Raw genomic sequence first — 9,362 nt, 5'->3', positions numbered from 1 at the left:
ACCAAAATGAAACTATCTCTAAAGTTGAAGATAGTATCTCGCAATTGACTAAAATTATTATGCAACAAAATGAAACTATCTCTCACTTGACTCAAACTAACCCTCCTACTGTTTCTAATTCTCCCACTAAGGTTGCTAAAAATAAAACCCCAAAGAAAGAAGATACAAACCCTAGGCTATTCCCTTTAAGAGAAGTGCCAATCGAAAGAAGAAAGAGTTTCATAACTATTAGACACCACAAACTGCTGGGGGCCATCAGTCCACGAAGCCTTGACAGAGTCACGTGTGGTAGCTGGGGAGACCACAGAGTAGTCCTTGGCGAGATGCGACTGCCCACTCTATCCCCCTTGCATGACTTCTTTCATCAATTCCCCTTACCTATGAATTGACATGATTATTATTCTCCCTAGTCTCAAAAGAAATAATGCAAGAGCAAAACACATGTACCCTAATTCTCCAAAACATCACCAAAATACCAGACCCTTAAACCCAATCCCAAAAGACTATCATGGGTTAACTTTTACTTAGGTACATAATTCCCAGCAAAACCACAGCTACAGGCCAAGCCCAAAACTTTCTCATGAAGCCAGCACACAAATCAATCATAGAGGCCCATACAATATGTACAGGTACAGTACAGGTACACTAAGCTTCAATATGCCTCAGTGACTCAGTTACACAAATCAGTAACTCAAACTCCCTAGTAAGCCACCTGTGACAAAATCATTTATCTTGTATTCTGTCTGTAATCACAATACAAAAATATAAAATGTTAATCAAGTGATTTGTTAAAAGTTAATGTATCACTTTTCCAATTATCTCTCTTTGATTTTGTGTATCTATATGCCAAGAATATGGATATAAAATTAAATCCCAAGCCTGGGAATGTTGGAGCAGCTCAGAGATGCAAAGTAGTCCCATGGCCGTAATGATTAAGCTGTCTTCCATTTGTTATTTATTTTATATTATTTATTTTGACTGATCATTTGCCACCTGTCAGGAACCCTGGAGTCGTGAGTGGGGCTGGACCCTGACCATGGCACCAAACCATTTACCCCTCAGTTTATGGAGGGATTTAAGTGCAGCATTCCTTCTTTTGAGGAGGAGCCCATAGCTGTGATAAAAAAGCTAGAGGAGATATGCAGGCAATTTGTTCCAATCAGGATTGATTTTGAATATTTTCTAGAAGAGTTATTAACTAAAAGGGAAAAGGATAAAGTTATCAAGCTTACCAGTGAGGAGTGGGGTGCAGCTCACTGGCCTGAGAATGACCTTCATTGGGATGTTAATGATGAAAGGACTATGAGAGATTATGTCATGCTAGGGAGGCTGTTCTGATTACAGTGAGAGCATGTTCAAAGAGACCTAGTACTTGGACTAAATTTCAAAAGCTAAAGCAAGAGATAGGAGAAAATCCTTCTAAGTTGATGGACAAACTTATTGGACTGGGAGGAAGATACATAGACATTGACTTAACAAGAGAAAGAGACATTAGACAATAGAGAAGGCAGTTTGTTAAAAAAAACTGGCAACGTAGTCAAGCACTATTTTAAAACTAGTTTCTCTAACTGGATGAATATGGAACTTGATGAATTAAGGAGAGTGGAGTTTATGTTTATAATGAGTATGAAATGAAAGATACTGATGATAGTGATGTAGTGGATGCATTAAGAAAGGAGATAAAAGCACTAACTGGAAAAATTGAAAGGTTTGAAAAAGGAGATGCAAATTTTGGGTTATCTATTGCTCCAGGGCAAGAATATACAACCCAAAGAGAGTATACAAACCAGAGACCAATGTGTTACTTGTGTGGAAAAGGAGGACACCTGATGATAAATTGCAGATGCTGGAATCAAATATTCATCAATTTTAGAAATAATTATGGTAACTTTAGAAATAACTATTCTAGGAACAACAACTATCCTAGAAATAATAATAACAACAGAAACAATTTCTGAAATAACAATTTTGGAAATCATGGGAATGATAGAAATAGTAACTAAACTGAGGCAAATGACTTGTTACAATATATCCATAATAGGGAACATCCATGCAATAACCAAAAAGGTAAATCCTCTTCAGTGAGAGGACTCTCAGAAAGGTGCACATGAACCTTTATGAAGGTTTTCCAGGGGAGAAAGGACTCTGGAATCAAATAGTGAAACATTTGATTTTCCATATACAGATATAATTTCACCAGTTATCCCAGTCCATTCTCCCCTAGATAGCACTGAACCACATGTAACAATGAAAGTAGGGAATACATGATATGATTGTCTTGTAGATACTGGGGCATCAAGATTTCTGCTAATGAGTACACCTGATCCTAATTGTAATTCTATTCTCTCTATTAATGTTGTTGGGGTATCAAGAACACCTTTGGAAGTCCAAAAGCTCTCACCACAAATGGTGTCTGTGGGACCTTTTATCTGTGGAACATTCATTCCTGCTAATGCCTAACTCCCCTATGAATTTATTAGGGAGAGATCTGTTGTGTAAATTAAAAGCCATGATAATATATACTCAGGATGGTCATATTACCTTAGAACTACCTGAAGAATCTCTAAATTTGTTACCAGTACTCTTTTTAGATAATCATGAGGTGGCTAAAACTCCAACCTTCAAAATATCAACAGATATACTTGAATCTCTCTGGGCTAAATTCTCTACTGATGTAGGCCTGCATAAATCAGTGGTTCCAGTTAAAATTAGAATGAGAGGTAGTCCACCTCCATCTAATATACCGCAATGTCTATTATCAAAAGAAGCAATCAAAGGAATTACTCCAATGATAAATTCCTTAATCAAACAGAAAATAATAATTCTCTGCAAATCAGAATATAATACATCTATTTTGCCTATTAACAAATGAAATTAGATGAAAATGGAAACCCATGTATTGGTTTGTCCAAGATTTAAGGGTTATTAATAATCATGTTATCAAAAAACATCTTGTTGTTCTAAGTCCATCAACTATTATTCCTCTATTCCTAGTACCACAAAATATTTCACATTAATATATCTGTGCTCTGCCTTTTTTTCAATGTCCATCCATGAAGATTCCCAAAACATATTTGTGTTCACATGGAAAGGGTTCCATCTGCCTCAAGGTTACATAGAAAGTCCAACTTTATTTTCCAAAATTTTGACACAAGATTTGATAAATATTGAGTTTAAGGAGAGCTACTTAATACATTTTGTGAATGATTTGCTCTTGGCCTTGCCAAATGCTGAAGCATGCGAAGGAGATAGTAAACGTCTCCTGTTGCAGTTATATAAAAGGGGGCACAAAATTTCAAAAACAGATTCAGTGGTGTCTCCCAAAAGTGGAGTATTTAGGATTTGTTTTGTCTGGAGGTTAGCATTTCATTTCTCCTAAACACATTGAAGATATAAAAAATTAAGTGTTTCATCCACTAAAAGATGATTTAGAACAATTTTGGAAACAACGGGTTTTTGCAGACTATGGAGAAATCATCAAATCTCTTATAGCACTAACAAAAGAGGCAGTCACTGAACCACTTAAGTTGGATGCAGAAGGCCTAGCAGCACTTACTAAATTAAAGTAGACAATTTTATCTGACCCTGCTTTAGGCATCTCAGATTATAAGAAACCATTCACTCTGCATGTGCATGAATGAAGAGGAGTAGCCTCAGGTGTGTTAACATAAGCTTTAGAACTTGTTCAACATTCTATTGCATATTATTCAGTTCAATTAGATCCAATAGCTGCTGACACACCCCCATGCCTCAGAGATATCGATGCAACAGCTCTGCTAGTAACAAAGTCTGCAAACTTAGTGTTGGGATACCCACTAACAATAATGTGCCTTCATTAAGTTGAAGCATTATTGCGAAGACATAGAACCTAGGCATCCTCAGAGCAAAGACTTACAAGATATGAAATAACTTTACTAGGCAATGAAAATATTACTTTGAAATGCTGTACAACACTCAACCCTGCCACATTGCTTCCAGATTTACCCATTTCAGGAGAATCATTACATAGTTGTAAATCATTAGTGTCTGTGGCAGAAAAGCCTTGTGGAAATCTCCTAGACACTCCTTTAGAAAATGCAGATCTACAATGACACATGTTAAACCCAGTGGAATTATGGATACAGGAAGGGGGTAAAGGGAGGGGAGGGAAAGAGCATGAGTTTTGTAAGCATGGAAAAATATTCTAAATCATCTAATTAAATAAAATTTTAAAAAAAGAAAATGCAGATCTAATTTTGTTTACAGATAGTTTGTCCTTTATGAGAGATGGAATACATTACACTGGAGCAGCTATAATCACAGAATTTGCAACATTGTGGTCAGCTTTACATCCCTCAAATCTAAGTGCACAAGGTACAGCATTAATAGCATTGAAACAAGCTTGTATTATTGCAAGAGACAAAAAAGCAACAATCTATATAGATTCAAAGTATGTCTTTGGGGGCTTTAAAAGACTGTCTGCCCTTTGATCCAGCCATATCACTGCTGGGTTTATACCCCAAAGAAATAATAAAGAAAACAACTTGTTCAAAAATGTTTATAGCAACACTGTGGTAGCAAAAAACTGGAAAATGAGGGGCTGCCCTTTGATTGGGGAATGGCTGAACAAATTGTGGTATCTGTTGGTGATGGAATACTATTGTGCTAAAAGAAATAATTAACTGGAGGAATTCCATGTGAACTGGAATGACCTCCAGGAACTGATGCAGAGTGAAAGGAGTAGAACCAGGAGAATCTTATACACAGAGATGTATACACTGTGGCATAATTGAATGTAATGGACTACTCTACTAGCAGCAATGCAATGATCCAGAACAATTTGGAAGGACTTATGAGAGAGAATACTATCCAGATCCAGAGAAAGAACTATAGGAGGAGAAACACAGAAGAAAAACGTCTTGATCACATGGGTTGATGGGGATATGATTGGGGATGTAGACTCCAACTGATCACCCTAATGCAAAAACTAATAATATGAAAATAGGTCTTCATTAATGACACATGTAAAACCCAGTGGTATTGTTTTTTCACTACGGGAAGGGGTAGGAGGATAGGAGGGAAAGAACATAGATCATGTAACCATGGAAAAATATTCTAAATTAACTAAATAAAAAAATTAAGACTCAAAAAAAGTATGCCTTTGGAATGTCATACTGTGGGTATTCTTTGGCTTCAAAGAGGTTTCTTAACATCAGTTGGCAAAACCATTATAAATGCCAAAATTATCACTTAGCTTTACAACTACCTGAATCCCTGGAAACTGTGCATTGCTCTGACCACACAGTTGGAACTGACCCAGTTTTGAAAGGAAATCACAGGGAAGGTGTTGCAGCAAAACTCACTGCCATGGAAGGCCCTAAATTGATTTTAAATTTGACAATTTTAAATGAAGCAGATTTTTCCTTTGTGTAGAATTAGAAAGAGGTTAAAAAATGGAAGCAGAACTTTAAGAATAAACAAAATGTTGTTGTATGGGTGACATCAGAAAGCAAACCAATACTTCTGAGAATATTTTATCAACAAATCCAGCAATCAATTTATAAAAATTGTCATTTTGGAACATAAGGCATTGTAGATTTGGTAAAGAAAATATGGATAGTCCCTGGCATAACAAACATTGCCTCAAAAATAAATGCAGCTTGTGCAACTTGCCAAGCCTATAACCAGCATAGCTTTAGAGGAAAGGCATTTGGGGGATGTTCATTAGCCTACACACCATTTGAACATCTCCAAATTGGCTTTATAGCAATATCAAAAGCTGGACATTACAAATTTTGTTTAGTGATAGTAGACCAACTAACCAGATGGCTAGAGGCATTACTAACAGTGTGAGCAATGGCAGTGTTTGTGGCCAAAATATTATTAAAAGAATTTATGCCTAGATTTGGTTTACCAGCAAGAATTGATTTGGACAGGGGAGCACATTTTACAGATTTGGTTTTATCACAAATATAATCTTGCCTAGGTATAACACCAAAATTTCATGTGCCATACCACCTACAGAGCTCAGGACAAGTAGATAGAATGAACAGGGAATTAAAGACAATGAAAGGAAAATTATGTACTGAAACTCATTTGAAATGGTCTGATGCTCTACTGTTAGCATTATTCTACTTGAGAAGTAGACCATGGGGAGATCTACACATTTCACCATTTGAGATGCTGTTTGGTCATCCATCTATGCATGCTAAACTACTTAATCCTGTATATACATTGTTGTTAGGAGGGGATACAACTATTGCTATGTATATAACAGATCTACCAACAAGCTTAAAAGAACTATATGAATCAGGAGCTGTAGTGCAAGCTGGACCTAGAGACTTTTTGTTACATGATCTACATCGAAAGGATACAGTATATATAAAGAACTTTCAATGCGCTGGAAAAACTCAGCCAGCCTGGGAAGGTCCATTTCAAGTACTTTTGAAAACCCCTACATCAATCAAGATAGGAGAGAGGACATCATGGATATTTTCACACGTGAAAAGAGTACTTGCCATCAAAAGTTATAATTAAGAATAAGACTATACATATAAGTGGACACTGTTTTTAAAGACATTGAAGTCATCAAGAAGAAGACTACAAAGAAAACTGGACTCCATTTCCAAGAACATTTCAATGAACTCCTGGACTTGTTTTTTGCTGTACAATTAAAAGGTTGTTTTTTTCTTGTAAAAGTTAATTCTCAATATGTAAGTGTATAATTTGTTATGTTATAAAATTTAGGATTGCTATTTAAAAATAATAATTATTAATATACTTTTATAGGATTGATTATATATATGTATATATATCAATAACTATATACTTTATAAGATTAAATGGTAAAGTCTTATAAAGTGTTATAAGTATTGATCAATACCCACTTCAGGGGGAATATTAATATTAGATCCACCTCAGGGGGGATAATATTAGATGTATATAATGTGTATATAAGATTCTTATTTATTTTTAGAGCTATATAATGTATATATAAGATCTATTTTTAGAGCTATATAATGTGTATATAAGGTTCTTATTTCTTTTTTGTGCATAGTAATGAAAGGGTTTATTTGGATGAATATTTTTAGGTTCTTATTTCTGTAGAGTATAAGAATATGTTTTATTTATTTAATATTAATTAATACAATTGATATAAGTATATATAATTAATATATGATATACTATATATTATATTAGTAATATATCTAACATGTGGTATATAATATATTAATATAAAATATTGATATATTATTATAATATAATTTAATAGAGTATAGTATGAATTTTGTGCTTCTGTAACTGTAAATATTTGGAATTATATGTTATTTGATAATTGCATGTTGCAAGAATTGTTTTTCTTTCTTTCCCTCCTTACTTCTCCCTATTTGTAATATAGAGTATAGGAGAGTTTTAGTTAAAAGATTCATTGGGGAGACTTCAATGGATCTTTAGTGGGTATATGTTAAGAGAGTTTTTCTTAATTTCTCCCTTCTTCTTTTTAAGAGGCAAGGGAGCAAAAGGATTTCTGAGTAAGAGCCCCCTTGCTGTGCAGGCTGTCAATTGATGACAGTTAGAAGGGTGTGGTGGAGAGTTAGTCAGTTACAGCAGGCAGTTGGAAAAGGGGCTTTTATCTCTGTGTCCTCTGGGGACAGGAGTGTGAGGCTTGCTCTATCAGGGACTGTGAGTTTTCTAACTGACAGTTGGAGGCTGGGAAATGAATTTAAGGTCTTAACAGTCTTATTGATTATTGATTCTCTTGGGTAGATAGGTAGATAGATAGTGGGTAAATTATTAGATAGACAGAGTATAAAAGTTAGGTAAGAGCCTGACTCTAGCAGAAAACACTGCCCTTGAAGGCAGATGGATTTAGGATTATTTTTAAGAAAAATTTTGGTTAGAGTTGGGATCTTAGGTATAGTTATAAGCTATTAGAAGATTATTCTCACTTTCCTCCTTTGTATTTCCTATCCATACTTTTCTAATAATAAACCAAGTGTTTTTAAGATCTTGTTCTCCTGACTTTTGTTCAAACTCTTACCTCAAAAATTTAACCCTTCACATCCTAGAGTCAGGAAGAACTGAACAACATCTTTCTAATATCTCGGTCAACTGATTTCCAGCCTCATCATTGATCTGAAACTCTCCAAAGTTGTCAATTATCTTTGAATGGCCAGATCCAGTGGCATTTCCTCAATCATTGTGCTTTATTCCTTCTGTGCAGTATTTGATACTGTCAATCATCATCTCTTTCTAGATATCTTTTTTCTCGAGTTTTATTTTATCTTGAATTAATTCATTCATTACATTAAAATACTCAGTTAACTCCCTCTCTCCCCCTTCTACCCCTATTAGAGAGGAAATTATTTGACAAAAAGATTCATGTATATATAAAACTATGTCTGATTTATTTATATTTATTAGGGTTTTTTTCTGGAGATAGACATATGCAAATCATTCTTCTAACAATATTTCTGTTGCCATATATAATTTTCTCTTGGTTCTGCTTGTTTCATTCTTTATAATTTCAAGTAGGTGAGGGCAGGTGGGTGGCTCAGTGGATTGAGAGTCAGGCCTAGAGACAGGAGGTCCTAGGTTCAAGTCTGGCCTCAGACACTTTCCAGCTGTGTGACCCTGGGCAAGTCACTTAACCCCCATTGCCTAACCCTTACCACTCTTCTGCCTTGGAGCCAATATACAGTATTGACTCCAAGATGGAAGGTAAGGGTTTTTAATAATAATAATAATAATTTCAAGTTGGTCTTTCCATGGCTTTCCAAAATTAACCTGCTCATCATTCCTTACAGAAGAGTAATATTCCATCACAATCATATGCATAACTTGTTTAGTCACTTTCCATTTGGTAGGCATCCCTTCAATTTTCAGTTCTTTGCCACCAAAAAGAACTAGTTTTCCCCTCTAGTTTTAAATGACACTGATCTCTTCTGGTTCTCCTGCTCATCTCTCCACTCGTCCTGCTTCTTCATTTGGTCAAGCCTAATAATTGTGGATGTTCCCCAAGCTCTATCCTAGGTCCTCTTCTCTTTTTCTTTTATATATTTAATATAATATAATATTTAACTTCTATTTTTATATTATATTTATGTTATTAGTGATTTCATCAGCTCCCATGGTTTCAATGATGATTTCTATGAATTTGACTCCAAGATCTATATATCTAGCCCTCTCCTCTTTTCTGCCTCTAGTCCCAAGTCACCAGTTACTCCTTAAATATCTTACTGGATGTCTTATATGGAAAGGAAAATTGAATCAAGCCTAGGGCCTTTTTGCCACTCAGTTGGAACAGAAAGCAGTTAGAATGTTGGAGTGAAGATATTGACAATGATGACAGTTGATGGGGGAAGGGGAGATATGGAGAGTGA

Source organism: Monodelphis domestica, chromosome 4 (assembly GCF_027887165.1).
Source record: "Monodelphis domestica isolate mMonDom1 chromosome 4, mMonDom1.pri, whole genome shotgun sequence".
NCBI classification, from domain to species: Eukaryota; Metazoa; Chordata; class Mammalia; order Didelphimorphia; family Didelphidae; genus Monodelphis; species Monodelphis domestica.
This window is presented reverse-complemented; position numbering follows the sequence as displayed.